Here is a 7,670-nt window from a genome sequence, read left to right as displayed (position 1 = left end):
ACATTCGCAGATCCTTTCCTTACTTATCTGCTCATCAGACAGCTATTTTCACCCATGCCATTAGCATCGATGTTCTTGACTATTGTACTTCTGCAGCCATCTCCTGTACAGCCTACTTTCCACAGAATCCTACCCAACTTGAACAGAGGATTATCACCTCACCTCTAAAACCTCTATAACGCTCATAGGAAACTAGGTAACTAATGGACAAATTACAATTCAGAACACCTAAAGCTTTTTAAACTGGTGGATCAGGATAACATTGGATGAAGGCTTTTGAGTAAAGTGGTTCTTCTTGCGTGCAAGTGTAGTGACTTTGTGTATGCTACAGAATAAATACAATAAAATTGCAATAATGGGTCTCTGATCTTTAATGAAGTCAATATGACCACAAAGATGCAAAGATTTTTTCTGCACAGGTGCTCTTATACCTACTGCTGCTGTTACAATTAACAAAACTTTTGCTGATAATAACCATAGGAAAAAGATTTTACTTATATTCCAACTGCAAATCAAAAATTTGTCCTGTTCCTATTATGCTTCATTTTGAGGCTTGGCCTATCAAATATCTGATTTTGTGTATCTTACAGATAAAGGACTAAAAAGTGAAATACATCCATCTCACTTTTAAAAAAAACAGTCTCTAAGTAAGTTCCACTTAATTCTACTCAAATATAGACACCTAGGCTAAGGGGTGCAGAATGGACCTTTCCTACAAAGCAACTACAGATCTATTAAATTAGCTGGGTTGCATTCTGTCATCTGTCAAACACCAATCACCACTTTGTCTTTAATGAGACCAGGTTTGGAGAAAGACACTAATCAACATGAAAGACTGAAAATTTTCTTCAGTATTTCTAACTGGCTCAGCAACACAATACAATGCCAAGCCAGTTCGCATATTTGTGTATATGTATGATTTCCCTCAGATGATGATAAGATTATTTTATTTTTAACATAAAATATTATTTTTTGAATGTACTCAAATGATTCAATTTAAGATCAGGAAGGTTTTTTTGAAGAAAAATAAAATGGTAAAGTAATTTGATTATGCCTAGAATCAGATACTGCATTCTAGAGGCAAACAAGTTCTATGAAATTGAACAGTTTCTTGCTGTGTAGCTGTGATTCGTGCATTTAAAATGATAAATCTAAGCTCATCGATAGTAAATCAATTGAAGGTATAGAAGCTAAAACTGAAATAATTCATCATATCACTATAGGAAAACACGAGTAGTTGTAATGGGTTGTTCTGACTTGAAATTGAAATCTGTTTTTAGGTTTTTCAAGGACAATTCTCTTTCCAAAACTTCAATGTATACATAAAAATCATCCATCAGCACATCTGATCCAAATATACTAATGATTTTTATTGGTCAGATCTTGAAAGTGAGGTTTATTTTTATGGAGTATGCATTAATTAACCCAACATGTACTATCTTCCAGTATATCTAGCCAAGTACTTTCATTTAAACATGTTTATTGTGAAATGTTTGCATTCCCAACATTTGTGGCCCACACACAGACTATTTCATACTTCACTTCTGAGCAGCTACAAAAGTTAAAAGGAGTAATTGTTTTTGATTAATGCATTTTGGGAGACTTTTTTTTTTCTTTTTTTTTTTTTTAATATTCCAAAACTATGCTCTGAAGAAGTTCTTCTACATGCAAACGTCTTCATGTATTTGCCTTTAAAATGGAGTATTAAGAGACAGCGAGCGGGATTCATGTTAGATCACTTCCACTTCTGCATGGAAAGTGAACTTTATTAACTTTTGTATATAATTTGACTGAACTTATGCTGAATATTAATTGACTGATTTGATATAACTGTATCAATCATAAAAAGAAAGGCTATGTATGCAGATACGTGGAGTGGTGCATTACAGATGGGAGTTCGAAGGCTGTGGCTGTCATCTTTTGATTAAGAAAAGGAAATGATTTCACTAAAAAAGTATTCACTCTTGTATTGTTTTGTTTTAACTGAGTTTGTACTTTCCACCGAACTGGACATATTTATTGAGACTCATAAGTTACTTCACGGTTACCAACATCACTGTAATCTCAACAAACTATCTTTTTTCTTGCCAATTATCTAAATATCATAACTATAAAATATCTTAAAACATTCTCTATAGTGTAAACATCTTAGCTACAAAGCTTTAAGTGTAAACAGTATGATGCATCAGAATGATTTTAAGCGATGTTATAAAAACTGCTCTTAAAAACTAAACAAAAATGTAAAGCTTCCATCTGTTTTATGATTTTTCCACTGTAGAACTACTGCTGTGTGCCAGTTTACTGAACCATGGCTTGCTAAAGAGATTGCTGGGGTCACAGATTGAAAAAACAAAGAGCAAGTCTTTAATGGTTGATTTTTTTCTCAAGTCTTCTCGATACAGTTTGAACAGAATTAAGTGCATGGCAGCAGAAAACACAGAACATAAAAATGCTCATGTTGCCTTTGCAAGGGGGACCCTTCACAGGAAGATTAGGTTTTTGCAGGAGATGTCATTTAATCAATTATCTTAAGTTCTTTTGAGACTGTATACCTACGTCGTCACCACCAAACAGCTGCTATGCTGTGATTCTTTGCACTGTATATGTACAGAGTTAAATATAGACTGTAGATTGCATACCAAAGGAGGGAACACACGCAGACTTACTTTGCATGCATCCTTACCCAGATATAAGAGAACAATTATTCTGAAATTCTGGACATTCTTTTCACTGAACACTGAGAGAAGGGAAAGCCACAAAGTACAGAAAAAAAAAATAAATGTCTTAAATGCAGAATTGCATAGTTAAGTATTTAAACAAAGCATAATGAACCACCCAACTGTTCAGTACCTAGCTAGACTGCATTCTTCTAAAAGCGAAAATACAGTTATGCTTTCATAAGAAGTCAGTTTACATCACACAGGAAAAACTGAAGAAACTTATATACAGCAAAGTACTTCAGCACACTTAACTAGGAGCATGTGAGTGCATTTATGCACTATACAGAAATACAGTTTCCAAAATAAACCTCCTTCAGTCAGTCTCTTCACATGAATACAGCCAAACTGCATGGCTACAGAATAGTAACAGTGTTTGGGTTGTATTCTCCCAAACGTGTGGGAAGAAAGAATATACGTGAAATATAGTGTAAAAAAAGCTGCAACTTAATAAAGTGAGTTCATCTGGGAACTTTCCAGAAATAACATTAATATTAGAGGTCATCATTCCTTCTTTAATATACCTAATTACTTATTGGACAGCTATCATCAGATTTTACCAAGCCCCACCTTATTTCTGGGACCTTGTCACTTGCTACTCAGGGATCACAATCTAGAGAAATAAATTTGTCTCCTCATGGAATCAGATGCTAGGACTCCAGTCACCATTCATCAGTTTCTTCCAAGAGAGGCTCTTGTGAGAATGCACTTCCACTGAGGCACCTATGGCCAAACTATATTTGTCCACACCTCCTCCCACATACCTAACTACCAGCTAATAGAGAATTTTACTCTTGATGAAGTAAAGAGGCAGAAAGGAATCTCTTCAAAGGCAACAATCTTTTTGTTCTCTACTGGTCTACAAATCTCCATCTTCAACTCCATGTGTGTGAAAGAAAAGTAAGCAGACTGTCAACACACAGAGGGATTTTGACTCTACCCCCGGTGTGATTCTTGCACCAAGTAGAGATCTGGCACACAGCTTTGATGACACTTCTTAAATTAATCCAGACAAATTCATGGGTAAAATATCTTTACAAAAAAGGCAGTCCAATTCATGAGAAAGGGTGATGGGATCCAAGCCCCAGAAAGTGATGCAGTAACCTTGCCATAGAATTGCACTAGTGCCTTTCTCACTTACATCTAAGGGCCTTCTTTATATGGTTCTGTACTCACACTGGATAAAATCTTATAATCCTTACTCATGTAAAACCTTAACCACAATGAAGAAGTTTTTGCTTTCAGTGTTGTGGAGCAAAATCTCTCTGTATGTCTACACTGCATTCCCACTATCCAAACATACTCTCAATATCCATGTTCTCGTCTGCCATCACAGTCTTTCCAAAACCAAAGAGACAAAAATGCATCTTAAATCACACAGATTTGCCATTCTTCCCTTAAGGAGCATTATTTGAGGGTGGAAAAAAAGACCCTTATCCCGCAACACCAGTGGTCTAACTACCCTCAGAAAAAAGGGTGTTTGTTTCATTCAAATACATTTTAGGTATTAGTTGGCATACACCATTGCAACTATGCTTTTTCTCTCTCTGCTACAGGGAATAATCATTTCCACATGATTTTCAGGGATTCAACTGAAATAGAGATCTTATATTCATGTATTTGGGATCTTTCACCTTTCCGGGAAATATTAAGGTCAATTAAAGAATTAATCACATTGTATGTACAATCCATCTTACCTGCTGCAGCCAGATCAGTGAAGCCTAGTAGTCTGTGCACATGTCTAGGGAGCAGGAACAGACATCAACACACACTGTGTGATGGGAGAGGTCCTTTAACCTCTTTGCCTGAGTTTCCCCATCTGCAAAACAAAGTGAAAAAGAGAGCTGAGTAAACACTATAAAATACTGCAATTTAAAGTAAAATTTTGAGTTAACAGCCTTAGGAACATGTAACTACTTTCTGGTTTTGTCTGTCTGCAAAATTTGGAGCATATGTGCTGTACCAATATTAGTACCTCTTCACAGTCAACATCTAGAATGAATTCTTAAATATTCATTGACTTCAAATTTCAAATTGAAGTTTGAATTTGACATTCATTCTGTAGATGTAATAGCATCAACCATTAATCAGGGAATAGAAATAAGACCGCTCAATTTATATAATCTACACACAGTGGTCAAAATGTATACTTTTGAATATGTAATCTCAATTTTATTTTTTTTTAAGTATTAGCTGCTTAAGTAGATCATGTGCTTAAGTAGGTCCCCTCCCTCTTTTAACTGGCTGATTTATGTAACTGAGCAACCAGACAAAAATTCTGAGACATACGTTCAGCTGTAATGCTCACAATTTACATTGTGTATTGAATCAAGTGAATATGTAACTCATGCAATCAGGGAACAGAAGAAAGAACATGATTTAAGTAACCAGCTATGACTGTAAATTTATAAATAATATAAACAAAAAGTAACAATAAAGATTTTGAAAATGTATTATTCACAGAAGAATTCTGTAACCACTGAATAAATGTTTTGCATATACACAAGAAAAGAAAAACTTCATCATATAACTAAAGGAGTTGCTATAAATTGTTTGTTTGTGTCTACCAACCCAGTGTTTTTTTCTTCCTTAACCCACCTCTATATAAATGGAAAATTGAATTATATAATATGAATTGTCAATAAATAAATAATATCTAACATCCAATTCAATATCTTTGTGGATTAGGAAATTATTAGGTGAGTTACAAAAGTACTAATGCAAATATTTATATTCCATTAAGAACATACATATACATGTATACATAAAGTTACCAAAACCTACAGAGATACTATTTTAACAGAACACTTCAACCTTGCTTATATCCACTCAGCTGTGTCTTTCTAGTCTTTTTTGCAGCCCGTTTTCTCAAGTACATACATAACTTCACCCAGGTGAGGAGAATCCACTGACGAAAATGACAGCCACAATTACTAAGCACATTTCTTTCCTGTGGTTGCTTGAGTTGGCCACAACTTTTGCATTCACCAAACTATGACCTGTTTTTCTCAACTTGGTGGTGTTTTTTCATTGTTGACTTGGTTTCTTTGGTGGTTTTTGTTTGGTTGGTCGGTTGGTTGGTTTTGTTGTTTGTGTGTGTATGTCTGCTCAGTGTTTAGAAATCTAGATCTTTAGAGAAATTAGTTATGGTCAAGAATGAGAAAATGAAGAAGAAATACGAAGTTGATGCCTTGCACATGAAAAAGAAACCTTACATTCAAAGAAACCAACATTTCCAAACTGTGGAAATGCAGTTTCCAGGTAAATATGAACAATCCCACATTACGTCTCTGGAAACCAGAAAACAGCTGATACTTATCTAGTTTTCCCTATCTCAGACAGAAACAGTGTGGATAAATCTGGCCAGCCCACTTGCACTTCTCTTTCTGAAACTGCTAATAAAGTTTGAGAGGGGTTATTTTTAAAGCAGCTCTTAGAGTGTTCCAGCTCACTACTGTCAGCTTCAGATCTAAAATGTAATTTGATTTATAATTACATTTTAAAAACTAGCATTAAAATAACATTAAAGGGGTCATAATCTGAACTTTTTAATAGGTAGGCACGTAGCATAAATTTTGAAATGGGGCTCCAAAAGGATTCATCTGGAACATATTCTGACTGAAATTCCTTCCTTCAACCAAGCAAGTTCTCTGCTGAAGTTGATTTGCCAAGAAGCCTGTGTGGAACCCTGTATTTCAGTGTTGTTTCAAATGTAATTGGATTGAAATACACCTTTGGATGTTTGTTAGTTAAAAGTCTTTTATTGCATTATAGCCAGGCCCATGTTTGTAAACACTGATGGGTGAAAAAGTGCTAGAGAATCTGGGATTAGGCCCCTACTTTTAGAAGATGGGAATTGTGTCCCTTGCAAAGTCTAGTTGGCTCCATCACTCCTGAACTCCAGAGCTTTTATTTTTTTAGCCTCTGTGATACAAATTGGTTTAGTGACGTTGACTTGTAGGAACTGCTCAAATAGGTCAAGTTCTTCATGTGTCAGCCAAAATCCACATACAGTGAAAAAAACGATGGTCCCAGCACCTGTTAATACCTAGTGTTGGTGGGGCACTACCTGCCTTCCCAATTGTGCCAACTACGCACACCAGTGTTCAATGAATTTCACAATATTGTGTCTGTAGCTGTAAGCCTAGCAACTCTTGAACACAAGTATTCCAATGGGATACAGGCTTGTTGAAAAATGTGTTTTGTACTCTAAGTCTGACCTTCTGATAAGAAAACTTCCCAGCTAATCAGTTCCACACTGGTGCCTGACTACAACTTCAGAGGCAACAGACAGACAAGGAATTCAGTTTCTGAATGCTAGTGCTAAAGCAAATGATCTGGTAAAAAAAAAAAAAAAAAAAAAGTGCCTTAAAACCAAGTTTGCAACTTTATAGGCTTTTAGTCCATAATTTGTACTTGAGCCTTCTGTTATTTTTAAACAAATCTAATTTCTTACAGCTGTGAAATTTACATTTTAAGAGTGTCTAGTGGCCATGTGCATTAATTACTTTATTGTAATATTTTAATGAGTTTGGGGTTCAACTCTGAAAGAATCCTGCTGAATCCTTCTTTCCCCATAGAATTACACTAGAACCTGATTCAGTCACAACCTCATGCACCAGATCCATACCCTGATGGACCTGCATAATATTTTCAGTTCTCTTATAAAGTCCCTGAATTTTGGAACTGGCTCCAAATGTTAGCACTTCTCATCAAACTAGTGCTACCCTGAGTTAGGAGTAGAGCTACGCTTTGAGAAAGTTTGTATTCAGAACTGGAGTTCATGGCTGAGTCCAACCTCAACCGAAACAGGTTAAAAAAAAAAATGCTAAATTCAGGTGACAACTAAAATTTCAGCCAATGTTGTTCTTCAGGATATTTATGAAATGATGCAAATACTCCCATCTTAGTAGATATGACACTACCAAAGAGTACCTCTAAATTTGACAGGGA

This window comes from Netta rufina (genome assembly GCF_964035555.1).
Source record: "Netta rufina genome assembly, chromosome: 13".
In the NCBI taxonomy this organism is placed as follows: domain Eukaryota; kingdom Metazoa; phylum Chordata; class Aves; order Anseriformes; family Anatidae; genus Netta; species Netta rufina.
Note: the sequence above shows the minus strand (reverse complement) of the source record.